Source organism: Oryx dammah, unplaced genomic scaffold, assembly GCF_014754425.2.
Source record: "Oryx dammah isolate SB20612 unplaced genomic scaffold, SCBI_Odam_1.1 HiC_scaffold_20, whole genome shotgun sequence".
NCBI classification, from domain to species: domain Eukaryota; kingdom Metazoa; phylum Chordata; class Mammalia; order Artiodactyla; family Bovidae; genus Oryx; species Oryx dammah.
The window spans coordinates 49,205,664-49,233,184 of record NW_024070204.1 but is presented as its reverse complement, the minus strand read 5'-3'; the positions used below and the strand labels follow the sequence as shown (position 1 = coordinate 49,233,184).

The window sequence follows — 27,521 nt, the reverse complement described above, 5'->3', positions numbered from 1 at the left end:
CACAGTGGAGGGTAAAGGGCCTGGAGAGAAAGGAAATGACTACAAAGGAAAGAAAGAAATTTTCAAGGGTAACTGGGTATTTATCTTAATTGTGGTGAAGGTTATTATACAAATGTAGACATCTGTTAAAACTCACCAAATTATGCACTTAAAACTGGATAATTTTATTATCAACTACCTCAATGAAGCTTAGTTTTGAAATCACAATAGTCTTAAAACGGACTAGTTATAAAGTGTCTCCTGATGTGACACAACATGACGCAAACAGCGTCACTGATGTACACAGCACATATTCTTCCCCCTGCCCCATACAGAATCTGAATTCTGATCTAATCACCAATTTGCAGGAAATTCAACACAGATAATAAATTAAAGGACAACTGAGGGAAGTAATCCCATCAAATGGAGATCACAAGATATTCTACAGGTCAAATGTCCTGGCTTCTTCAACAAATACATGGATTTCACAGACAGATCAATCAAATACATGTGGACCTTACATAGATCCTTATTCCAACCAAATTCAAAAAGTGAAAATTATGAAACAGTCCAAAATTTGAACATGAGCTGAATATTAAATGACTTTTAAGAAATTATTAGTCACTGTAGATGTAACTGTTAGTGCAATGATGGTACAGTGGACCCTTCAACAATAAGGTCTCAAACTGTCATGGTTTGAGATACTTATATACAGATTTTTTTTCACTAAATATGTAATACAGCACTACATGACCTGAGGTTGGTTGGATCCAAAGATGTGGAGCAGCAAGTGGAGAGGGCCAACTGTAAAGATTTTTTGACTTCTCAAGTCAGACTTTTGAACTGCGTGGATAGACAGCACCCCAACCTCTATGCTATTCAAGGGTCAACTGTATATAAAAGGACATATACTGAAGTCTTTGCAATTAAATCCATGTATCTGGAACTTGCTTTAGGGGCAAAAAACAAGGAATATGGGTCACTGAAAAAGGTTATCCGTGTGTTTATAAATGTTAGTACAGGGAGGTGCTTAAGTAATCTCTCTACTTAATGTATGTTGGAAAATTTCCACAATTAAAATGATTTTTTAAATTACAATCATCACAATGGGCATCCACTACTCTTCTACATGCTAAATTTAACTTTTTGGAAGCCTCTCTCAATTGCATCAAAAATTTCAAGTCACCAGTGCAATCTAAACACAGTAAATTCACAGATTTTTTTTAAATGGGGAAGAAGCTAACTGGGCAACTGTACTCATTTCAATATAGAGCTTAGACATTAGTCAATGAAGAAATCAAATTTCCTGAACATTAATGTCTAAATTTACTAATGTCTTATATTTACAACTGCAGAATAATCTCAAAAGGGAAATTTTAAAAAGCAAAATTATCAACACCTCTGCTAATCATCCTTTTTCAAAATTCTTTCAAATATAAGTGCTATGGCAGAATTTAAGTCATACCAAAGTATTTCCTAAATTAAAAATTCTCAAGATACTACACAAAAACTCCACTTCTGCTATCCAATGTACTGGAAAGGGGAAGGGGCGGAGGGAAGGTCAACAAACGTCAGATGTTAAGAAACAGAAACTGGTTAACTCACTAAGGTAGTGAAAATGTTTACATAATTAAATGAGCAGGGCTTCGCTGTTGGTCCAGTAGTTAAGAATTCGCCTATCAATGCAGGGGACACTGGTTTGATCCCTGGTCCTCGAAAATCCCATATGCCACAAGGCAACTAAGCCTGTGTGCTGCAACTACTGAGCCTGCGCATCCTAGAGCCTGCGTTACGCAACAGAGAAGCCACCACAATATCAAGCCTGCGCACAGCAACTAGAGAGTAGCCCCAGCAACCATAGAAAACCAAAGATTAAATGGTAAGTTAGTTACACACTAAAACTTATTCCTAAGAGACAAACCACCACTATTAACTCTTTCTGGGTGTCTTTATGAATTCTAATTTAAATCAATTCTTAAAGAATAAAGCATAGATAGCTAATAGCATAAGTTTTCCTGTTCTAAAAAAAGGTAAAGAGCAATACTAATTAATATCACATTTACAGAAGTATGTGATGAGATCAGGATGTGCCATCCCCAAAACAAGCCATTTTGATGTAAGAAAAATTGAGCTGAAGGCATGTGAGTTCCTAAAATTCCTTATCAACCTAAATGCAGAGCCTGCCAAAAGAATTTCTTAATCCCCTCTCCTGGAGCAACTCATCTTCTCTTTTGGGGAGAAGAAAAAAGAAAAAAAAAATTCAGCACCACACTCAGACACTGCCACAAATGCCCCCGGACCCAGTTATCCATTTTGTCTCAAAAATTATTTGCTTTTTTCTACTAAGTATTCTTTCCCTCTGTGAAGTTAGATATACAGATTCCAAATTCTACTCATCCTCTTTGAGTTACTCACTGTGAGAGGTACTGCCAGGTGACCGCGTGCTAATAAACTTGTTTTCTCTTGTTAATATGTCTTTCTTCAGTTTAATTTACAGAGCCCCAGCCAGAGAACACAGGAATGGAGAAAAGAAATTTTTCCCTGGTGGCTGAGGGGTAAAAGAATCCGCCTGCAGTGCAGAGGATGCAAGAGACACGGGTTTGATCCCTGGGTCAGGGAAGATCCCTTGGTGGCAGGCTCAGCAACCCACTCCAGTATTCTTGCCCAGAAAATCCCACGGAGAGAGGAGCCTGGCAGGCTACAGTCTATAGGGTCACAAAGAGTCAGACACAACTTAGCGGCTGAACAACAGAGGAACTAAGATGCCACATGCTGCAGGGCAACTAAGCCTACAGTCACAACTACTGAGTCCTCATACCACAAATAAGAGCCCAGGCACCACAAAGAAAGATCCCGCCTGCCACAACTAAGACCCAATGCAGCCAAAAATAAATATTTAAAGGAAAGACAGTATACCCTAACACAGATCCAATAAAACAAAGACTGGGAGAGTTCTTATTTCTTTTCTTTCATTTTTATTCCCTTTAGGCTCCAGACACATATCTGCAACAAAACACAAGTTGGACAAGGTAACGATGGCTCTTGTTTGAAGAGCTCTGAGAACAGCCATATCTACGGACAGCTGAAATAAAACTATTATATTGCCTTGAAAAACCTTTAGTAAAGTCTTATTAAAGGCTGCAACTTGTCTCAGCTGTGCTATGAGCACTAAGTTGATTTCTTGCTTGCCTATGTGTGAAGGATTTACAACCTTTAGACAATATACTGAGCCTGATAACTTCTTATTCACCATGGACTTTTTGCATTAAACTTTATTAAAATATTATTTCTCTCAAACAACAACAAAACACTAGGTGATTACAATCTGAGGGACAGAGACTTCAGAAACTACCCAAAACAAAGAATACAGACTTTCAGAAATAGTTTAGAGAAGTCACTAAATGAACACACAGCCACAACCCAATAGTAAGCAACTCCAACGACGGGAAGAAAAAAATATTTGACTCCTAGAGTCTTCAACTTATTGATTCAGTATTCAAAATGCTTTATTTTCTAACAAACATTATAAAGCATGCAAAGAAACAATACAGTACAGCCCATGGGGGGTGGGGAGGAGCTGTGACATTAGCAGAAACTGCCACTGATGAGAAACAGACATCAATTGTCTTAAATACAAAGGGCTAAAGGAAACCAGAACAATGTCTCAACAAACAGTATCATAAAGAGATAAGAAATACAGAAAAGAACCAAACAAATTCTGGAACTAAAAAGTACATTAATGGAAATGAAATTTTCACTACACAGTTTAATAGCAGATTTGAGCCAGCAGAAAGAAGAATCAGAGAACCTGAAGAGTGAAGAGGTCAATTAAAATTACCAGATTAAGGAGCTAGAAGAAAAAAAAACTGAACAAAGACCTGTGGGACATCATCGAGCATACCAACATACACACAACAAAAGTTTCAGGAGAGAAAAGAAGGGGGCAGAAAAAGAAATCAAGAAATAATGGCTAAATACTTAGCAAATTAGCTAAAGACACAAAATCTACATATCCAAGAAGTTAACTGAACTCCAAGAAAGATAAACACAAAAAGATTCACACCAAGACACATAACCATCTAGTCAAAGCTATGGTTTTTCCCGTAGTCATGTATGGATGCGAGAGTTGGACTGTGAAAAAGGCTGAGCGCCGAAGAATTAATGCTTTCGAACTGTGGTGTTGGAGAAGACTCTTGAGAGTCCCTTGGATTGCAGGGAGATCAAACCAGTCAATCCTAAAGGAAATCAACCTTGATTTCTGTATCTGTGGGGAAAACTATTAGAGCTAATAAACTCAGCAATACTGTAGGATACAAGATCAACAAAGAAAATTCAGTAGCATTTCTATATATTAGCAATTAACAATCCAAAACGAAATGAATAAACAAGTCTATTCAAAAATTATCCAGAAATAAATTTAACCAAGAAGGTTTAAGATTTGTTCACTAAAACCTACAAACCATTGCTACAGGAAAATTTTAAAGATCTAAATTAATATAAAGACATGCTTTGTTCAAGGACTGAGAAACTTAAATACTGTTAAGATAGCAATAACAGATTCAACATAACCTCTATTAAAATTCCAACAACCCTTTCTTCAGGAACAGAAAAGCCATTCTCAATTCATTTGGAACTGCAAGGAACCCCAAATAACCAAAACACTACTGTAAAAGGAGAACACAGTTACAGGACTCACATATCCCTCTTTTGAAACTTACTACAAAGCTATAATGATCAAAACAATTTCTTACTGGTATAGTGTAAGGGTTAGATATATAAACCAATGGAACAGAACTGAGAATTCAGAAAAAGTTATACATGTATGGCCAATTGACTTTTTTTTTTAAACCAAACTGCTAAGACCACAACAAATGGACTTCAACAAGTGGATACCCAAAAAACTCCTATTGATGGATCAAAGACCTACAAAAGCTAAAATTATAAACCAGAAGAAGAAAACAGAAGTAAAGTTTCACTAATTTGGATTTGGCAATGGAATATTAGATACAGTACCTTTGGATTTTACTAAAATTTAAAATTTCTATACAAAGGATATCATCTAGAAAGTGGAAAGACAACAGAATGGAAGAAAATATTTGCAAATTTAATCTAACAGGTGTCCAGTGTTCAGAATATATATAAGGAATTCTTGAAGACAATGTAAAAATGGGCAAAGGACTTGAACAGACATTTTTCTCAGCCTCCCTCCAAGAAAGGGGAAAGAAAATGAAAGAGTAAAACAGTAAGTGTTAGAAAACCCTGGTGGTCCAGTGGTTAAGAATCCTCTTGCCAATGCAGGGGACATGGGTTTGATCCCTGGTCCAGGAAGATTTCACATGCCACAGGACAACTAAGCTCATGCGCCACAACTACTGAAACCTGCATGCCTAGAGCCTGTGCTCCACAATGCAAGAGAAGTCACTGCAATGAGAAGCCTGCCCACTGCAGCAAGAGTAGCCCCACCTTGCAGCAACTACAGAAAGCCCAAGTGCAGAAAAGACCCAGCACAGCCAAAAATTAATTAAATAAAAAAAAAATAAGTGTCTGTACACCCATGGTTGATTCATGTCAATGTATGGCAAAAACCACTACAATATTGTAATTAGCCTCCAATTTAAATAAATTTAAATATATAAATATTAAAATGAAATTTTAAAGTATATTAAAAAAACAAGTGTTGTCGAATGTATTAAGAAATTGGTACCCTGGTACATTGTTAATGGGAAGGTAAACTGATCCAAGTGCTGGGGAAAAGAGTTTGATAATTCCTCAGAAAGCTAAAAACATAGCATATGACTCAGCAATACCACTGCATTCAAAATAATTGAAAATGGATACTTAAAATACTTCAATGCTGATGTACACAGCAAATCTATTCACAACAGCCAAGAGGTGGAAACATCTCAATGTCCACCTATAGATAAATGAATAAAAAACCAACCGTGTATATATTCAATAGAAGACCTATTCTATTACAATTAACCATGAAAATATGCTAAGCCGCCAAACACATCCAGAAGCCAGATCACATGCTGTACAATCCCAATTTTTATGAAATATCCAGAACAGACAAATCCACAGACATGAAAAGCTGAGACCTAACCAGGGACTGCTGGGAAGGAGGAATGGGACTGGCTGCTAAATAGATTTAGATTTTTCTTAGAGGGTAATGAAAATGTTCTGGAACTTGGTTTCACATCATTGTGAATGTATTAAATGACACTGAATTATACATTTTTAAATGGTTAATTTCATGTAACGTGGCTTTCACCCCATAAAAATAAATAAATGTGCTATATTATAAACCCTTGAATAAAACACGATGAATCCGGATAAATATATATACAACTGGAAAATTTTAGAAGAAAGAGGTTATTTATACAATTTCTAAGACTCTCAAAAAAAAAAAAAAAAGGTTACTACAGTTTTGCAATGAAATGGCCTGGCACATAGCCTGGGAAATCCTTAATCAACAGATCAAAGTGAGTATCATCAGTAAAAGAACAAACTGAAATTGTGTGCCAATGAGCAAGACAGGGCACCATTTCACTTCTGTAATATCCTAACCAAAGCACAGCCTGTCTTCAACAGGAGAGGCGCTAACTTGAGACACATTCAGTTCAGTTCATTTGCTAAGTCATGTCTGACTCTCTGAGACCCCATAGACTGCAGCATGCCAGGCTTCCCTGTCCATCACCAACTCCTGGAGCTGGTGACATTATATGAGACACATTATATGTACTCTAACAACTAGCTCAAAATCTTCAAGAATCAAGTTTTTTTTTTTTAATCATTTTTTAAAAATGATGAGGCTGTGATATGTTTATTCTATATTTTTGAGTTACGTTTTTAACATTTTTTAAAGTTTTTTTTTGGATGTGGACCATTCTCAAAATCTTTATTGAATGTCACAATATTGTTTCTGTTTTATGTTTTGGCTTTTTGGCCCTAAGGCATGTGGGATCTTAGCTCCCCAACCAGGGATGGAACCTGAAGCCCCCCTTCTTTGGAAGGTGAAGTCTTAACCATTGGACCACCAGGTAAGTTTCATGTTATTAACTTTTGAAAAGTATACTCTGACTTTTTATTCCACTGTTGTCTGCCTTACTACTGCAATACCACTAACGAAGTCTGATTAACATTTAGTTAAGCTCTAGGTGATTTCCAGATTTCCCTAATAAAAAGTAAAAGGTCCTTCTGCTATAGATTCTGACTCAACGGGTCTTAAGGCTGAGAATTCTATTCTTAAATGAGTACTTAAAGTAATGACAATAAGGAACAAATGGTAAATACTGTAATATTTACTAAGAAAAAAACTCTTGCCTAAGGAACATGGCCTCTAAATGTAGGAAAATAATCTACTGCTCTGTTTTTTGCAGTTTCAGTTATGAAACAAAGTGTCTAATATCTTTTCTTAGTTATCAAACTCTCAATTACAGATTAGACTCTCAAATATAAAACATCAGCAAATTTCACAAGAGATCAAGAGTATTAGAAATTTCCATCCTTTAAAAAGTTTCATATTATTGGCTTGCTTAACCTTGAATTTTGTTAGGTCCCCTACCCCCCTCAGCTTATCTCTTATTAAGTTCAGAACCTTTCTGTTTTACTTACATATAAAAATAAAAAATAGAGGAATTTTATGAGAATTGTTATTTGTTAAATTGCTACATGTGAAAATTGCTACTTTCACCCCTACAAAAAGAAGTCTATTTAAGGAGAAAAGAAAAATTTACTGGAAACAGCAGGCTTTCAATTCTCAAGATTTTAGATTACTAAAGGCTTAATACAAAAAATATAACTGAAGTACTCCAAAACTTATAATGAACTAACAATTTTCATACAAAATGTACCACTACAAAAAAACAACCCTCACTCTATAAACAAATTTTTACTCACTGAGCTTCTCTTTCAAGCTCACAATACTAAACAGTTTAAGTCATCCTTGAATGATATCTTTTTTTAAGGGCTGGTAAAGATACATTTTAACTTAGAATTACACTGCAAACAATTTGGTCTACATAGGATAAAATTTAATTCAAATCAGCTCATTTACTAAACAGCCAATGTAAGCAAAAACAAACAGCACTAAACACTGCTGAAGGTACTAGATTTAAAAGGGCAGTCTTCCCTCTTTAACAGCTAACAAGCTAACAAATGGAAAAAAAGTTGCTGCCTCATATCCTTCATATGTTAAGGTATAAACAAATTATCCATCTGAAGTATTTAACCAAAAAAAGGCACAACCTGCGAGCGGGCACTCCGTCACTCAGCCCAATCCAACTCTTTGCAACCCCACGGACTGTAGCACGGAGTTTTCCAGGCAAGAATACTGGAGTGGGTTACCATTTTCTATTCCAGGGGAATCTTCCCAACCCAGGTCACCCCTTGACTGTGGACTAGTCTCACTAGCTTGCTTCTAATGAAAAGAATGTGGCAGAAGTGACTTCTGAGACTAGGTCATAAAAGGCACTGCACACTTCTACCTACTTTTCTTCTCAGATCACTTCCTCTGGAAATGCAGCTGCCATGCAAACAGCTGAAGATCTACGTATGCAAAGGAAATTGAGTCCTCTAGACAACAGCCAGCAGCAACCTGCTAGCCCAAAGAGGAACACCTTCTTAGAAGGAGATCCTCTAGGCACAAGTCAAGCCTTCAAATGACAGCAACCTTTGAGATTTTTATGAAAAACATGGAAAAGCCAGAACCACTCAGCTAAACTGCTACCAAAATTTCTGGCCCACAGAAAATCCATGGGCAAAGGTATTTTAACTCCCTTGTTAAAAGAATATACAGTTTAAGAAAAAAAAAAAAATGATGTTTTGCCATTAAGAAAATGCCAATATTATCAGAATTCAAATACAGTGAACAGATACACTTTAAAAAATATATGTGGCATCAGCTTATATATGTTCTCTGAAAGGGGTGGGGTGGGGCACAGAATAGGAAGAGATAATTTACCCCCAGACTAGGCCCTTCCCAGGTGGTTCAGTGGTAAATGATTGCCAATGCAGGAGAAAGCAGGTTTGATCCCTGGGGGTCAGAAGAACCACTGGAGAAGGAAATGGCAACCCACTCCAGTATTCTTGCCTGGGAAATCCCATGGAAAGAGGAGTCTGGCAGGCTACAGTCCATGGGGTCACAGAGTCAGACACAATTTAGCAACTAAACAACAACAACAAAACTACAGAGCCTGTTATGATATGAACTCAAATCTTCCTGTCTCAAAATGACGCTCATTGTTCATTATCAGTATATTTCTCAAACTTTTTCCCACAGAAGTTACTTACAAAGTTAACAAACCTGCCCCCTCCAAAATGTATTTTCAGAAAGTAACCAAAACAACTCGTCCTCAAGTCCTATTGTACAAACTCACGAAATTTCTGCACTGTACTTTATATATGTTTCAATATAAAAATTTTTAAGTTACTTATTCAAGTAAAATAACCTTGAATCAGAGGTGATTGGTTTACCTTAAGGTTTCTTAAACCGTGTGTTTGAGAAAACACTGCTATAACAAGGTAAAATCCCAGAGATGACTTAGTTCAACTGGAATATAAACATGAGGGAAAAAACAGAAAGATGTATGACTATGGTTAAATATATATATATATCTTAGATACAACTGACGTTTCATATAATATAGAATTTTTTTAAAAAAAAAATGGTATTATAAATTAGAATAATTACCAAGAAGCTTCTAAATTACCATCCCTTAAGACTTAAAGATCTTGTTATTTAAAATGTTCAAACTTATTTAGCCCAAGACACAAAACCATAATGTTTAATGTCTTGTTTCAATTAAGCAGAAAGCAGAAAACAAAATTACACTCTCTGGCACTGACACAGAAAGGAAATGGAATTTATCACTGTTTCTCCTTGTCTGTCCCCACACCTTGGCCAGTAACATAATCCTAAAAAATAAAAAACCTGAAGGAATCATTTTGTGTGAATAATTTAGAGTAAGCACAGAATATTTCTAAACAGGTCTCTTAAAACCACTGGCGGACTTCCCTGGTGGTACAGTGGATAGGAATCTGCCTGCCACTGCAGGGGACATGAGTTTGAGCCCTGGTCCAGGAAGAGTCCACATGATGCAGGCAACTAACCCTGTGGGCCACAACCACTGAGACGGAGTGCTGAAACTACTGAAGGCCACATGCCAGAGCCTGTGCTCCTCAACAAGAGAATCTATCACAATGAGAAGCCTGAGCAGTGCAACAGAGTTGCCTCTGGCTCGCCACAACTATCAAAAGCTCACGAGCAGCAACAAAGATTCAGCATAACCAAAAATAAGTAATTTAAAAAACAACTACTACTACTGGGGGTTTCCTTTCTCAATGGTACTAAGTCATTCTGTTACAAACTTCTTTAAACTAATGAATCTAGCCAATAGACTCTCAATGCATCAACCCAGTAATGAACATGTCAACCAACATCACTCAACATGCCAGTATATCTAAAACCAAGTAGAGAAAGTACTCTGGGGACACTACGTACTGCCTTGAACAATACACAGGAATGAGAAATCGGAACTAAATTCAGCAGACAAGAGAAGCACCCAGAAGTTTTAAAGTTACAACTGTATGTCTGGAAATGTGCTTAGAAAAAATAAATCTGGTATAGTTTGTTGTAAAATAAAGGGGGCAGGGAGGATTCAGAAAATCACCTTGAGAGGAAAGGTATTGGTTCCCATTACCACTCACTCATTACAGAAGTTTTCAAAAGTTGTGTTACTTAAAAAATTCCAATTTCAGTGGAAAAGAGCTAGCTTCCTTCAATTTTCTAAAAACTGTATTATAAAAGCCAAATTCAAAGCTCTCTTATAAAGAATGGAAGAGAGCAAGAATAAGGAGATAGTACATGCAAATAAATGAACTCAGAACATTCTCTCATACCACACACAATAACAAACTCAAAACAGCTTATAGACAAATATAATACATGACACTGTAAAACTCCTAGAAAAGATCATAAACAAAACATTCTGACATAAATTGTACCAGTGTTTTCTTAGGCCAGTCTCCCAAGACAATAGAAATAAAAGCAAAAATAAACAAAAGAGACCTGATAAAACTTACAAGCTTCTACACAGCAAAGGAAACCATACAGACTGGGAGAAAATATTTGCAAACAATGTGACCAACAAGAGCTTAATTTCTAAAATACACCAACATCTTATACAACTCAATAACATAAAACAAACCCAAACAAAAAATGGGCAGAAGATCTAAATAGATATTTGTCCTCCATATCTGGAGATATTCTTCTCAAAAGAAGATCTACACATGGCCAAAAAGCACATCAACAGATGCCCAATATCAATAATTCTTAAGAGAAATGCAAACCAAAACAACGAGTTATCAACCTCACTTGGTCAGAATGGCCATCATCAGAGTCTAGAAATAACAAATACTGGAGAGGTTGTGGAGAAAAGTAAACCTTCCTACACTATTGCTGGGAATACAAATTGGTGCAGCCACTGTGGAAAACAGTATGGATGCTCCTTTAAAAACTAAAAGAGAGTTAACTGTATGACCAGCAAATCCCTCTCCTGGGCATCCATCTGGAAAACACAAAAACTGTAATTCCAAAAGACACATGCACTCTAATGTTCATAGAAGGATTATTTACAATAGCCAAGACATGGAAGCAACCATGGACATTTATCCATACAGATGAAAGGATAAAGAACATGTATACACACACACACACACAGGAATATTACTCAACCATAAGAAAGAATGAAATACCATTTGCAGCAATATGGACCCAGACATTATCAAACTAAGTGACATAAGTGAGAGATAGACAAATATTATATATCATTTATATGTAGAATCTAAAAAACAGTAGTACAAATGAATTTACTACAAAACAGACTCATAAAACTTAGTGATCAAAGGTGAATGGGAGGCATAAGCTGGGATTATGGTATTAAAAGATGCACACCACCATATATAAAATAAACAACAAGGATGTAAACCAACTATACTTCAAGTAAAGAAAAAAACAAAAAACAAACAAACAAAAAACAGTAAGGGGGTAGTAACGATGGAAATGATGTGGAGGAGAAACTGCAGAAGCACAATCTACAGGTGGGTGACTGCAAAGGACTGGATGTGAAGAGGTAAGGAGACAGAAACGGAAGATGAAAAACATTTCAAAGTTAGAAAATGAGAAGGACACAAACATCTGGGGGTGCTAGTAAACGGTGTTAATATGGGGTGTTCACTGTGAACACACTGCATACTTAAAATTTGTGTGCAATGTCCATTAGTGCATGTGTGTCACAAATGAAAACTTTTTACTGCCAGAAAACCAGAAACAGAATTTTCAAGAACTACTGGGCAACTTGCAGCAAATCACTAAAGGCCAGTGATTTAATCACTCACTCCTAGGTACTAGAACCTCTGTAAAAACCCTAAAAGAATGGGTTTGCAGAGCTTCCAGGTTGCTGAATGTGCCTACTTGCAGAGGGAGTGGTATACCCCAAACTCCAAAGGGACTATTCCAGATAGCACCCTATGTACTGCTTCATTTGGCTGTTCAGTTGTGTCTTCTAGAATATCCTTTACAATAAACCAGTAACAGTAGTGTTTTGTTGCATTCCGTGAACCATTACAGAAAAATATGGAACCTGAGGGGTGACAGAGGGGAACTGGTGGTGGTGGGAGGGGTGTCCATGGGCATCTCTAATTTAAAGCCAAATCAGACAGAAGTGTGGGTAACCTGAAAATCTACTACTTGAGATTCATATCTGAAGTGGGACCAGAAAGGCAGTCCTATGGGACTGAGCCCTTAACCTGTACAGTCTAAACTAACTGCAGGTAATAAGTGTCAGAAAATCCGAACTGAATTTAATTGTAGAAAACCCAGTTGAGTATCCACAAAAAAAACTGGAGAACTGCTTGCTGCTTGGTATATGAATGTACACAGAGTATCTAGCAGTACTCAAAAAGAAAAGAACGGAGTTGGGGTAGATTCTCCAAATAAAGAGCTAAAATGGGCACTAACACCACAGACACTTGGGTTTTCAGAGTCCTTCAACATAACAGCCATTCAAAAAGCACTGCTCACACACATAAAGTCCCAAAGAGCTTTTTAATCATTTTTAAATGTGAAGTAATAACCAAACATTTTAAGGAAAGTGGCAACAGCAAAGAGACCACTAAAAACCATGAACACAAAAGAAACATAATTCAAGAAATAACTAGCAAAATGGAATTTTCAGAACCCCCAAAATACAGAACTTCTTGAGAGATAAAAACAAAACATCTCCACATGAAGGGGGAAAAAAATCATACTGCATCAAACTTCTTAAACATCTCATGCTATAAGACAACAAAATAGCAGTGAAGGTGCTGAGGGAAAAAAGTATTTTGAATCATGAAAGCCATACTCAAAGTATCAAAAGTGAAGCAGACAAATACATTCTTGACAAGCAATTCCTAACAACCAGGAGGAAAGAAAAAGAAGCAGCACGGGACTTCCCTGGCTATCCAGTGGTTAAGACTCCAGGGTTCCAACTGCAGAGGGTGCAGGTTTGATCCCTGATAGAGGAACTAAGACCCCACATGCAGTGTGGCACAGCCAAAAGAAAAAAAGACTAAGACCAGTGACCAGCATTTTCTAGTCACTTTATGGACAGTTCATTAAAAAAAAAATTAACCATTAGGGGCTTCTCTGGTGGTACAGTGATTAAGAAATTTATCTGGAAATGCAGGGGATGCAGGTTCAATCCCTGTCAGGAAACTAAGATCCCACATGCTGTGGAGCAACTAAGCTCCCAGGCACAACTATGGAGCTGGTCCACTATGGAGCCCGTGTGCCACAACTAGAGTGCCCAAGTGCCAGAACTTCTAAAGACTGAGAGTGGCTCAAGACTCCTGGAAGCCTTGAGCCACATACAACTAGAAAACCCAGGCACCACAACAACAAAAATCACATACAATGCAACAAAGATCCTGCATGTTGCAATTAAAAACCCTAGGCAAATTAAAAAAGAAAAAAGTATTAGACAGGAAAAATGTCCAGCTATTTTCATAACAAATTAAAATACTGGAACTACTCAGCTACCAAACTTAACAAAACTCTTTGTTATGGTGGGTCCAAAAAAGCTTGTAGTCTAGAGTTAATTTTGCCCCACTAATTGGAGCTAATCCTTTTGAAGACTTTGCCTATATTCTACTTACAGCCTATGCTCCAAATCTTAGGTGGGTTTTCCACTGAAGCTGATGTAAACAAAAACTTTTCCTGACCCTACGTAAATCTTTGGAATTGGTTCACCTACTCCTTTCTGGTGGTTCTATTCCCTGGCTTCAGTCACTTCCAAACATGCACATGCAGGTCCAGTTGTAAGTCACAAGACTTGAGTAGATTCTTCTGAGTTCTCTCTCCACTCAACAGTTTCCTATTACTTTGACCCACAAATTCTATCTACTTTGACCTTTCCAAATTTTCAGCTGTCTCCTCAACTTTTAGTAAGACCACCAGACTGTCTGAATTCACCCCACCACTCCCCCGCCCTGTGCTGTAACCTATTACTTTTCTTCAAACAATGAGGGCTTTTATAAGACTGACCACCTCCTGTTATCCAATGTCTAAAAAGCCTGTAACACAGGTTTTGTCTGGCTTTTTTAATTTCTAAGATGAGTGGGTAAATCTAGTTATCTGGTTGCCTGTTACTCTGTCATAGCCAGAATTTTAAAACTGCATGCCAATTCAATTTTACTGTTACAAGATTTTCACGAAATTTAAAGTTTTACTTGTATAAATTTCCTCATATAATTTTTCTTGAAAAGATCCGATTCCAGCTTGTTTCCCAAAGCAAAGTCCAATGACAAAACCTAACACTTAACAATATGAAATTCATAATCTTTAGCATTCAATCAAAAATTATCAGTCACGCAAGACTTCCCTGGTGGTCCAGTAGTAAAGAATCTGCCTGCCAATGCAGGGGACACAGGCTTGATCCCTGGTCCAAGAAGATTTCATATGCCGTGGGGCAACTGAACCTGTGCGCCACAACTACTGAGACTGCACTCTGGAGCCCACATGCTGCAGTTACTGAAACCTGCACACCTACAGCCTGTGTTCCACAATAAGAGAAGCCACCGTGATGAAAAGCCAAGGCACCGCAACTACACTAGCCCCAGCTCTCCACAACCAGAGGCCTGCTTGCAGCAAAGAAGACCCAGAGAAGCCAAATAAAACAAAAATATATAAAAGTATCTGTCATGCAAAAAGGTGGGGGGGGGGGCTCTCGCACAGGAAAATACTACCAATAACAAGAGGAAGAATCTACTTAAAGATAGCCAGATATGATGGATATGACAGCATTAGCAGACAAGAACATTAAACCATTATAAAAATGTTTAAGGACAGGGAAAATAGGAACATAAAGGAAAAATAGAGAACATAAAATAATACTTCTAGAAATAAAAAGAGTAGTATCTGAAGTGAAAAACACTGGACAGGATTAACAGCAGATTAGATAATACAAAAGAAAATGATCAGTAAGTGTACTTAAGGGTAGCATTCAAACTAGAAAGCATTAAAGTAGACAAAGACACACTTTATAACTGAAATGTACAATAACAAGGTAATTCTAATATTTATGATCCCAGTAACAGTGATACACTTTCATAAAGCATAAAATACAGGTGATACAAGAAAAATACAGAAGACTTGAACACATCTTGCTCACTCCAATACAAACCTAGTGGATAAAAAATTAGTAAGCATATAGAAGATTTAAACCATACTCATTTAAATTTTAACAGATTTTATGTATCAAATGCTAAACCCTAAACACAGAAAGTGTATCTTCTTTTCAAGCACCCATCTCAGGCCACCAAGAAATCTTTAATAAATGTCAAAACAAATGACATTACCCGACCACAATTCAACTAAACTAAAAATAACAAAATCAACCCTCTTCCACATGCAATTTTAAAACAAAACAAATGAAAAGAAGCAAAGTCACAAAACCAATAGTTAATAAATTGGAAAAGCTGAAGAACTATAAATCCAAACTGCTGTAGGGTGGGGGAAGGGACAGATCAGTAGAGAAGCTACTAGCACAAATATATAAAATAAAAAATGACAACATTTAAAATCATAAACCATCTGAACAACTCTGTAATTAAAGCTGAAAATATAGAAATGGACAATTTTTAGAAAAAGACAATTTACTAAAAATATCCCCAGTAAAGAGAAAATCTAAACAAATTACCATGAAAGCATCCCATTACCAAAAAAACAAAAATCCAGACTAAAGTGTCCTTGAGAACCAAGATTCTAAACGTTGAAAAAAGGAAAATACACATGTAAGACAGAAGGCAATAATCAAAAACCCAGTAGTCCTAAACTTGAACTGGAAGTTATCAATATGAACTCTACAGTACTGCAAAGTAAATAAATATACATTAAGACTGGTTTATAATTTAAATCGTGCTTTAAATATCAAGTATTCAAAATTTAACTCAACGTGATAAACAACTATTATCTCCAAGAAACTCTTCCATCCACGGATGAATGGATAAAGCAGCTGTGTTACCAAAAAAAAGGAAATCTTGCCATTTGTGACAACAAAAAAGAGTAGACCTTCAGGGCATTATGCTAAATGAAATAAGTCAAGGAAAGACATACACTATATGATCTTACTTTTATGTGGAATCTGTTAAAAAAAAAAAAAAAACTAAAAAGAGATCAGATTTGTGGTTACAGAGCTGGAGTGAGGAACCCAATGGAGAAGCATAATCAAAAGGTACAAACTCCCAGTTACAAGATAAGTACTCAGGATGTTATGTACAGCATGAGAAAATGGATGCTAACTAAACTTACTGTGGTAATCATTTCACAATATATGTTAAGCGAAAACATCCTGTTGTACACTTTGAACTTACACAAATTATATATGTCAATTTATATCTCAACAAAACTTAAAAGATTAAAGGCATAAAATTTTTTCATAAAAACTTTAATCATTTCACAAGTTATTTATCAAAAGATTCAGCATAAATATATGCTATTCTATTAAACAATTACGCTTCCTATAAAGAAATATCTGACATGTCTGTTTTCTATATAACAAAAATGAAATTTAGGGAGTCAAAACTCCAAACCAACACTTTAAAGAACATCCTTCAAAAGAACACATACTCGTACGGAATGAATGAAGAACTGGATGGAGAACAGGAGAGAGGGAGGGAAGAATTCATGTCCTGTTTAGAGAATAATGGGCCTGATCATTTGCATTTCAAAGGCAAATCAATTTTCTAAAATTAGGAAATAATAAATTAAACATTAAATATGTAGCTCCTCAATTATGGATTAAATAGCTTTTTAACTCCTTTTTTATTTAACATAACCCAACTTTAAAAGTCACAGTGACTTTAAGGCACCATAACATTAATATGTGAATAGAAAGAAACCTCAGTGAAAGAAAGAAAAGTCCACATAGACAACACATACAGAAATTTAGCATAAGAGGAAGTCTGGACAACTCTCCTACTTCAAAGTTTACTCAAAATAATCAAACAGATTAACGATTTAAAGGAGAAAAAAGTCAAAGTCATCACAGAAAAAGTAAATTTTTATTATCTCAGAAAAGGGAAGGAAGGCCTTTCTAAGTATGACACACAAGAAGAGAATATAAAACATATTTACATATAAACTTAAAAAGCATTCTATTTGATGAAAATCACAATGTCAAATAAAACATCATTATACTGGGGGAGGGCAGGGAATACTTGTCACACAAAGCATATATAAAGGTCTTTTACCTTCATACATAAATGTTCCTATAAACAACAGAAAACTCAAAGAGAGAAAAATGAGAAAAGGATATAAAGAGTTCACAGATAAAGATCTTATATATAAAATTTTCATTCTCAGGAGTTTCCTCATGGTCTGCTGGTATTAATATGGAATAATCTTCCAAGATAATTCCTTAAGTAAACAAGGTTAGATAGCAAGATGGAGGGACTTTCCCTAGTGGTCCAATGGTTAAGAATCCATCTTGCAATGCAGGAGACACAGGTGCAACCCCTGGTCTAGGAACTAGGATCCCCACATGCTGCAGCACAACTAAACGTGCACACCACAATGAAACCCAACTCAGACCAAAAAAAAAAAAAAAAAGAGCAAAGTGGACATCATGTTACTACTTGTATTAGAAAGAAAAATATCACGTGCTTATACATCCATAAGATCTCTAGAAAAATTCACAGAAAACAGTTTCTTCAGACAAGAACTATAGCTGGACAAAGGAGGTGACTTTTCTATTAAAAAAAAAAAAAAAACCGTGTACTATTTGTAATTTGCACTAGGTGCATGTATTCAAAATAATCTTAAATACTCAAGTCTGACTCAGCTTTACCAATTCTTGACTCCTCAAACACTTTAACATAATCCATCTTTAATTTAAAGATTTGGGGAATTCCCTGGCGGTCTAGTGGTTAGCACTCTGCTTCCACTGCTGAGGGCAATCTCAGGGAACCAAGACCCCTCAGGCCACACAACATGGCTAAAAGTAAAAAAATTAAAGTAAGTTTTTAGAAAATAATTCAGGGAACTTTTTAAAGGAACTAACTGGTTATGAAGACAAAATATACAATGAATATATATATACACATACACACACTATTCGTTAGGCAATCTGCTTAGGATTTTACAAGTATTATCTCATTTAGTTCTCACTATCCCCAGGAGGTTGATGTTATCTTTTCTTCACACAAGAACAACAGGTTTTTAGATATGAAGTACATTTTGAAATTCCCAGGGTCACAGTACTAATCAGTGGTAGCTCAAATTCTTAATCTCTATACACACCCTCAGTTCAGTTCAGTCGCTCAGTCGTGTCCGACTCTGCAACCCCATGACTCGCAGCACGCTAGGCCTCCCTGTCCATCACCATCTCCCGGAGTTCACTTAGACTCACGTCCATCGAGTTGGTGATGCCATCCTGCCATCTCATCCTCTGTCATCCCCTTCTCCTCCTGCCCCCAATCCCTCCCAGCATCAGGGTCTTTTCCAATGAGTCAACTCTTCGCATGAGGGGTCCAAAGTACTGGAGTTTCAGCTCCAGCATCATTCCTTCCAAAGAACATCCAGGACTGATTTCCTTTAGGATGGACTAGTTGGATCTCCTTGCAGTCCAAGGGACTCTCAGGAGTCTTCTCCAACTCCACAGTTCAAAAGCATCAATTCTTCGGCACTCAGCCTTCTTCACAGACCAACTCTAGCATCCATACATGACCACAGGAAAAACCATAGCCTTGACTAGACTGTCCTTTGTTGGCCAAGTAATGTCTCTGCTTTTCAATATGCTATCTAGATTGGTCAGAACTTTCCTTCCAAGGAGTAAGCGTTTTTAATTTCATGGCTGCAGTCACCATCTGCAGTGATTTTGGAGCCCAAAAAAATAAAGTCTGACACTGTTTCCACTGTTCCTCCATCTTTTCCCATCAAGTGATGGGACCAGATACCATGATCTTCGTTTTCTGAATGTTGAGCTTTAAGCCAACTTTTTCACTCTCCTCTTTCACTTTCATCAAGAGGCTTTTGAGTTCCTCTTCACTTTCTGCCATAAGGGTGGTGTCATCTGCATATCTGAGGTAATTGGTATTTCTCCCAGCAATCTTGATTCCAGCTTGTGCTTCTTCCAGCCCAGCGTTTCTCATGATGTATTCTGCATATAAAGTTAAATAAGCAGGATGACAATATACAGCCTTGATGTACTCCTTTTCCTATTTGGAACCACTACACATACTGTAAATAACCCAGGATACATTAGGTAGAGACCATGTGTTACATAAAATATTAGCTTTAACTTAAACAAGTAGGTAAGTCAGTCTCTATTTTTTGAGTTTTAAGTTTCTGCCTTACCTGTCAGGTACCATCTTGAGTTTATAGCTGTATATCAAACCATAGAAAATACAGATCTCAACCTCAATCTCCTAGACAAAAAGTCTTTTAGGTGGCAGAAAGAAGACAAGTAGTCTGAACTTCCACAACAGTCACAACTTGCTTTCCACTAACCTAGCCAACTTTATCTTCAAATAAGACTCGTTCTCTCATCAAATTCAATCCTTGGAAAGCCCTAAAGTACTAAGGTGAAAACATTTTTACTCACTTTTCCCCATTTCCACAAAGTGCCTATAAAAGGAACTCATTTTAGATGTAGATCAAAGAGTACATAATGTGAAAAATCTAAACTATGAGTTAAAAAAACCTAAGGCAACTAAGCTTGCATAGGAAAAGTCCTTAAGACATCTTGATAATCAAACAGTTTTCAACCTAGCTAGTGTTCACGAAGCAATGATTTCATTACTCACCTAATGATACCTGCTACAGCAGCCTTAAGTTTACCATCCTACCAGAGTTTTATTAAATAAGCCCCCTTGGAAGGGATCTAAAAGATTCAAAGCCAAAACCAAACTGAGAAAATCTGCAATACCAAAAATAATTAAAGCTCTATGGACATAAATCTGCATTTGCCATCTCTGAGAAGGAAACGTAAAAGGATTATGTTTCCTCCTTAAAGACATCAGTTAATACAAATGAATTGTCATGGCCTTCCTGATTTCTGAAAATGAGCCTAAAATCAGCTACCCACATATTTCAAGGTCACTCCTTGAAATATAAAGTGTTTTATCTTTTTAAGCCTGAGAGGCCAATTCCACTAGATTTCAATCCCTCTGACTGAACATTTCAAACTATGGAAATTTTTTAAAAGGCCAGGGTTATAATAAAAAGAAGTCTTTATCAAGCAGTCCCTTCAGAAAGGTTACAGCAAACCCAAAGTTAGCCTTGAATCTAGCAAACAGACTAGAAGTTCATGTAACAATTATTTAAGTCTAGGCACATAAAGAACTTTGCTGGTGGCTCAGACCATAAAGAATCTGCCTGCAATGCAGGAGACCTGGGTTTGATTCATCGGTCCAGAAGATCCCCTGGAGAAGGAAATGGCAACCCACTCTGGTATTCTTGCCTGGAGAATTCCAGGGACAGAGTAGCCTGATGGGCTATATATAGTCCATAGGGTTGCAGAGTCAGACATCACTAAGCAACTAACACTTACTCTCAGGCAGATAAAACCGCTTCTAAATGGTCAGACAACAAAGAAATTCACCTGTAAATAATCCCCTAACAAATTTTACCTAGCTCCCAGGCAGTTAAATAGAAGTTCTACAATAAAATACCGAGGGTGGTGGTGCAGGTGGGGGATAGATTACATTACTAAGATGTCTTTGCTCTACATTAACACACAGAGCATATAACAATAAACAAATGAGACAAGGTACCTGTCCTCAGAAGTTTATACAATAAAGATAGGTGAGAGGAGATAATTAAGACTGATCCAAACGTAATAAAATAACAAAAGAAATCAAAGGTTATACGAAGGGGGTTGTCCACTTCACAGAGAATGATTAGAGAAAGGCATTCAGAATGTAACATATGAGCCAAAACTGAGCTAAAAAAGGAAAAAGAGGCAGAGCATAAAGGCCCAAAGACAGGAAGGAAAATGCCTGGTGTATTTAAGGAAGAAAACGCTGAAAGTCAACGGTCTAGGATGACAGTAACCAATGTTGCAGAGAAAAAGAAGGGACAAAGAAAATTGCTTGTAGGCTACAGAGTCTGCATGTTATTCTTAGGTCCAATGAAAGGACCATGCTCTGGGAATAATGAACTATAAGAATGCAAGAATGACACAATTACAAAGTTACAAGGCTACAACAAGTAGTTCAAGTAAGAGAAAATCCGGGCGTGACAGTGGAGAAGAAATGGATATATTTGGGAGAGCAAAGAGACTTACTAACTGACTAGATGGGAGGAAAAGAAGAAATCAAAAATGAGACTTGATTATTTAGTCTGAATAGGCGGATACTGTATCCATTTACTGAGCAATAGAAGCAGGGACAAAGAGGCTGGGAAAGACTCAAAGACAAGTTCAGTTTTGGATATGTTAAATTTGTAAATGAAATAAAGAAGTCAAGGTCGGTTAAATTACAAGCCTAGAATATGGGGAGGAGGCCTGGACTGGAGATTTAAATTTGAGATCTTTTGCATAAAGATGTCATTTAAAATTATGGTACCATATTGCAAGTTAAGCAACTACCTCAGAAGAGTGTAACGACTATTGTTCAACAATTTTAAACAGGTCATAAATGCAATCTAAATATACCTGGTTTCTGCTCAGTTTCCTACTTTCCCTTATCTAAAATCTCCCTCCTGGCTGATCGCATGATCCTCAGATGCTACCATCTATATGGCCCAGCCATAACAATACTACTACTACTGTTGCCATCATTTTACAATTTCAAAGCATTTAACATTCATTATTTCACTTGATTGTAATGATACCTTTGTGAAGCAGGGGAAAAAACTAGTTTTACCTGAGCAGAAAATAAAGTCTTAAAAAGGCTGGCCTGGCCAACATTAAATAGCTATTATTCACTAGATGATATGAAATTAGCATTCAAATTTAAGGACTGTGTTTACTCTATATTCACAGAACTTCAGAGAAGACAAACTACATGAGTTTAGGAATCTTATATTACTACTTTGTTTGCTACTAAATGCCCAGCACCAATCAAAGTATAGGCACATAACAGACAAACATCTACCAGGCAATAAACATGTCTAGTACAGACTAATACTCAAGAAATAAAAATCCCAGATCCATTGTTGAGTCAATATTTTACCATAAATAAGATGATATGCCTGTATCTTACTTTCTCATTTGCAACATAAAAATGTTGTCATTTATTTTTCAAGTACGCTTATGTATAAAATTAGATAATATCTAACATCGCAAGCCATTCAAAAAACAATTGCTCCATGAATTCAAGATGGCATTATTTTGCAAGAGGTCATATTTCATATCCCCACAAAAACAATTTCCCCTTTTAATCCAAATTTCCTATAAAAGATGTCAATCAGATTTTAAAATAAAGCAGAAAGAAAAAGTCAAAAGCTACCATTGTATTTATCAACTACTGCTTCGTGGAACTGACATACATCAAAGAAGCCACAAATAGTTCCACACATATAAGGTCAACTGACATTCAACAGAGGTATTTCAATCAACATCATTCAGTGGGAAACAAAATCTTTTCAACAAACGGAATTAGGAGAGTAGGACATCTATATTTATAAAAGAAAGAAATGAACCTCAACCCTTTCACATGCAAAAAAAAAAAAAAAATTCACTCCAAATGGTTCACAGATATAAAAATATAAACTACAAAACTTTCAGAAGAAAGCTAAAAATCAGGAGAAAATCCTATGAATTCGGGTTAAGTAAAAATTTCTTATGACACAAAAAAGCACAAATCATGAAAGAAAAATAACCAATTTTACTACAAGTTTTAAAATGTCTGATCTCCAAAACACAGTTAAGAAAATGAAGACAAACCAGAGATGGGAGAAATTTGCAAAATACATGATCTAATACACATAGCCAAAATAAAGAATTCTAACAATAAAACAAGCTAATCTTTTAATGGATCAGACTTGAATAGACACTTCACCAAAGCACATTAAAAGATGCTTATCATGTCACTACACTGTATGATAGCTTTAATGTTGGCTAACTGCCCACTCAACGACCCTAGCAGTAAATACTATTAAAGGAAAAATTAATCAACTTGAGGAACTTTTCTTCCTTAAAGGACAAGAGTATTTTTATTAAATCATCTGCTTCTTTTTAAGAAGGGCAAATACCCTGTAGAGTATGGTCTGGAAATTAGGGGGCAGAGAAGAAGATATCTGATCATACTTATGCTATTATATATTCAAATAATTATCATAAATGTCTATTTTCTTATTACAGCTGTATAACACTGTGATCTTACTATATTCATAGGCTACTTTATTTCAGGATAGTATGGAGCACTTTAAAAAGTATTTGTCACAAACGGTTGGAAATCTGACAGAATTCTGTACCATTACTCTAGAGGGATGCTGTCCAATATGGCAGCTAGTGGCCATAGGCTGTAATTTAAACAAAAATTAAACAAATCCTTAAAATTCAAATCCACATCTCCATAATGACATATTAAGTCTTGAAGTGTTAGTCACTCAGTCGTGCCCAACTCTTTGCGATCCTATGGACTGCAGCCCACCAGGCTCCTCTGTCCATTCGATTTTCCAGACAAGGATTACTGGAGTGGGTTGCCATTTCCTTCTCCAATGACATACAGCCAGTGATTATTATACTCAAAGAATAGATACAGAGTCTTACACCTTTTCACAAAGTTCTGTTGGACAGCACTGCTTAAGACCTACTACTTAGAACCTTGGAATGCTAAGGAAGCTAACTGTAACAGAAGAATGCAAATAATCCAAATTATGGTTCCCTCACTTACTGAGAAGCGTGCATAAATTATTTAATTTCAGACTGACTTTCTTAAACCACTGAACGGAAATAGCATTTATTTTACATGATAATTGGGGAAAACACTTTCTAAATTAAATTGCTATATAAACATTAGTAATTAGGTGATTCTAAAGGAAAATATTCCTGAAAAATAACTTATGTGAGCATTTCATTAACAAGTCACAACTGTATCACATTAAGGAAAATAAAATTTAGTTGCTGGTTAAGAATAAAGTTTCTAAATTCCTGCAATAGAATAGAATTTGACTTTCTTCCTACTGTCATCCTAAAACTAACTATGAGCCATAATGGTTGGGAGTTCTGGGTTCTGGATGCAGAATGTATGGATTCAGAAATCCCACTTACTGGCTGTGTAACCTTAATAAGCAATTTAAAACCTCTGACTCTCATTTCTATAAAATGAGAATAGAACCTTCCCACAAGCTGTACTTATGAGGATCAAATTAGTTAATACAGTTAAAAAGCTTTGAATACTGCTTGAAACACAGTAAGCATTAACATGGATTAACCCATTCATTATGGTAGATGTTGATATCAAAAATAAAGAACTCCTATAACTCAACAACAAAAACAATCTGGTTTAAAAATGGGCCAAAGGCTTGAATAGGTGTTTCTCCAAAGCTTACAAATGACCAATAAGCACACCAGACATCACTTATCACATTACTAATCATTAGGGAAATCCAAGCCAAAACCATAATAATACCACTTCACAACCATTAGAACACAATACACAGAAAACAACAAATGCTGAGAAAAAATTTGAAGAAATTGGGACCCCTGTGCATTGCTGGTAGAAATAAGAAACGGTGCAGCCACTATGGAAAACAATATGGTGGTTCCTCAATTAAAAACAGAATTACCGTATGATCAGCAGTTCCACTTCTGGGTATCTATTCAAAAGAATCGAAAGCAAAGATGCAGACAAATATTTGTACTTCCATGTTCACACAGCATTATTTACAGGATGAATGGATAAACAAAATGTGGTACATACACGTATAAAGGATTATTTATTGTGTCTTAAAAAAAAGGGTATTCTGATTGACCCATGGTACAACATGGATGAACCTCAAAGATGTTCAAAGGAAATAAGCCTTTGGATAAATCTGCATGATTCCACTTATATGAGGTACCTGACTTCCCTGGTGGCTCAGACGGTTAAGCATCTGTCTACAATGCGGGAGAGACCCGGGTTCAATCCCTGGGTCGGGAAGATCTCCTGGAGAAGGAAATGGCAATCCACTCCAGTACTATTGCCTGGAAAATCCCATGGACAGAGGAGCCTGGTAAGCTACATGTAGTCCACGCGGTCGCAAAAAAAAGTCAGACACAACTGAGTGACTTCACTTCACTTCAAAGTAGTTAAGTTCATAGAACATAAGGAGAGTGGTGATTTCCAAGGGTTGGGAGGAGCAAAGAATAGTGATGGTTTAATGGGTACAGATGTTCAGTTTTACAAAATGAAAAGCTCTGGAGGTGAGTGCTGGTAATGACTGCGTAACAACATGAATGTACCGAAATGCCACACAACTATACACTTAAAAATAACTGAAATGCTGAATTTCATGTTAGGCGTATTTTGCCACAAATTATTAATTAAAACCAAAAAGTCTATTGTATTATAAACGTATCTAATCCCCTTGAAGATATCCTTCAAAATATTTAAGAAGTGTTTCAAAGAGTACAATATCAATAGGTAAGAGGTACCCAGAGTAGTCAAATTCATAGAAAATACATCAGTGCTTGCCAGGGGCTTGGGAGAAGGGAAAATGGAGAGTTAGCGTTTCAATTTGAGAAGATAAAACAACGTTCTGGAGATGGATGGTGGTGATAATTGCACAATGTGAAGGTACTCAAGGTCACTGAATTGTACACTCAAAAATGGCTAAAATGGTAGCTACATTTAATGTTTATTTTACCATAATAGAAAAGTTCCTCATTACACAGATTGGGAGATGAGTGCAAAGGGGGGCCGAAGATTTTACTTCTCTATCTCATACAGTGGCTAAAAAGGCAGAAAAGACTTTATATCTGCTAAACTGATACAAATTTAGAATCTATTTTCTTCTCTAAACTTAAAACAACCTATTTGTGGGGGTGAAGACTTCAGCTAAGTATACTGACAACGTGTGGGTGTCCTCGGTCACTCAGTAGCGTCCAACTCTGCAACGCCATGGACTGCAGACTTCTCGGTTCATGGAATTTTTCAGGCAAGAATGCTGGAGTGGAGTGCCATTTCCTACTCCAGGGGAATCTTCCCAACCCAGGGATCAACCAACCCACCTCCGTATCTTGCACTGGCAGGCAGATTTCTTTACCACTGAGCCTCCTGGAAGCCCCCATATTGACAACAACAGGTTGTAAAGAATTACCCCCTAGTTTTTTTAACTATGTCCACAAAATCTTTTGACAAAAGGTGGAGCCTAACTTCTTATTCCTTGACTGTGGGCTAGACTTAATAGCTTGCTTCTAATGAAAAGAATGTGGCAGAAGTGACTTCTGAGACTAGGTCATAAAACGCACTGCATACTTCTACCTACCTTTCTTCTCAGATCTCTTCCTCTGGAAATGCAGCTGCCATGCAAACAGCTGAAGATCTACATATGCTAAGGAAATTGAGCCCTCTAGACAACAGCCAGCAGCAACCTGCTAGCCCAAAGAGAACACCTTCTCAGAAGGAGGTCCTCTAGGCACAAGTCAAGCCTTCAAATGACAGCAACCTTTGAGATTTTTATGAAAGATAGAAGAAACCAGAACAACTCAGCTAAACTGCTACCAAATTTCTGACCCACAGAAAATCCATGTGCAATAGTATTCTTTTAACAGAAAATCCATGTGCAATAGTATTCTTTTAACTCCCCTGTTTAAAGAATACACAGTTTTAAGCAAAAAAAAAAAAAAAAAAAAGTTTTGCCACTAGGGGGGAAAAAAAAAAAAACAAGAACATACAGTTGACCCTTAACATAGTCATTGGAACTGTGCAGGCCCACTTACATGTGGATTTTTATCAATATTAAATACTAGACTACTACACTATCCAAAACTGGTTGAATCTGTGCATGCAAAACTGCCGATATTAAGATATAGACCTCTGGCCTACTATATGCAAATCTTCCAATTCAAAGGTAG

General features: G+C 36.6%; 1 protein-coding gene across 4 annotated transcripts in view; it reads right to left on the bottom strand.

Moving 5' to 3' along the window:
* GPBP1 (GC-rich promoter binding protein 1) overlaps positions 1 to 27,521 on the bottom strand; it is a 72,311-nt gene that overhangs the window by 38,099 nt on the left and 6,691 nt on the right. The window lies entirely within an intron of this gene.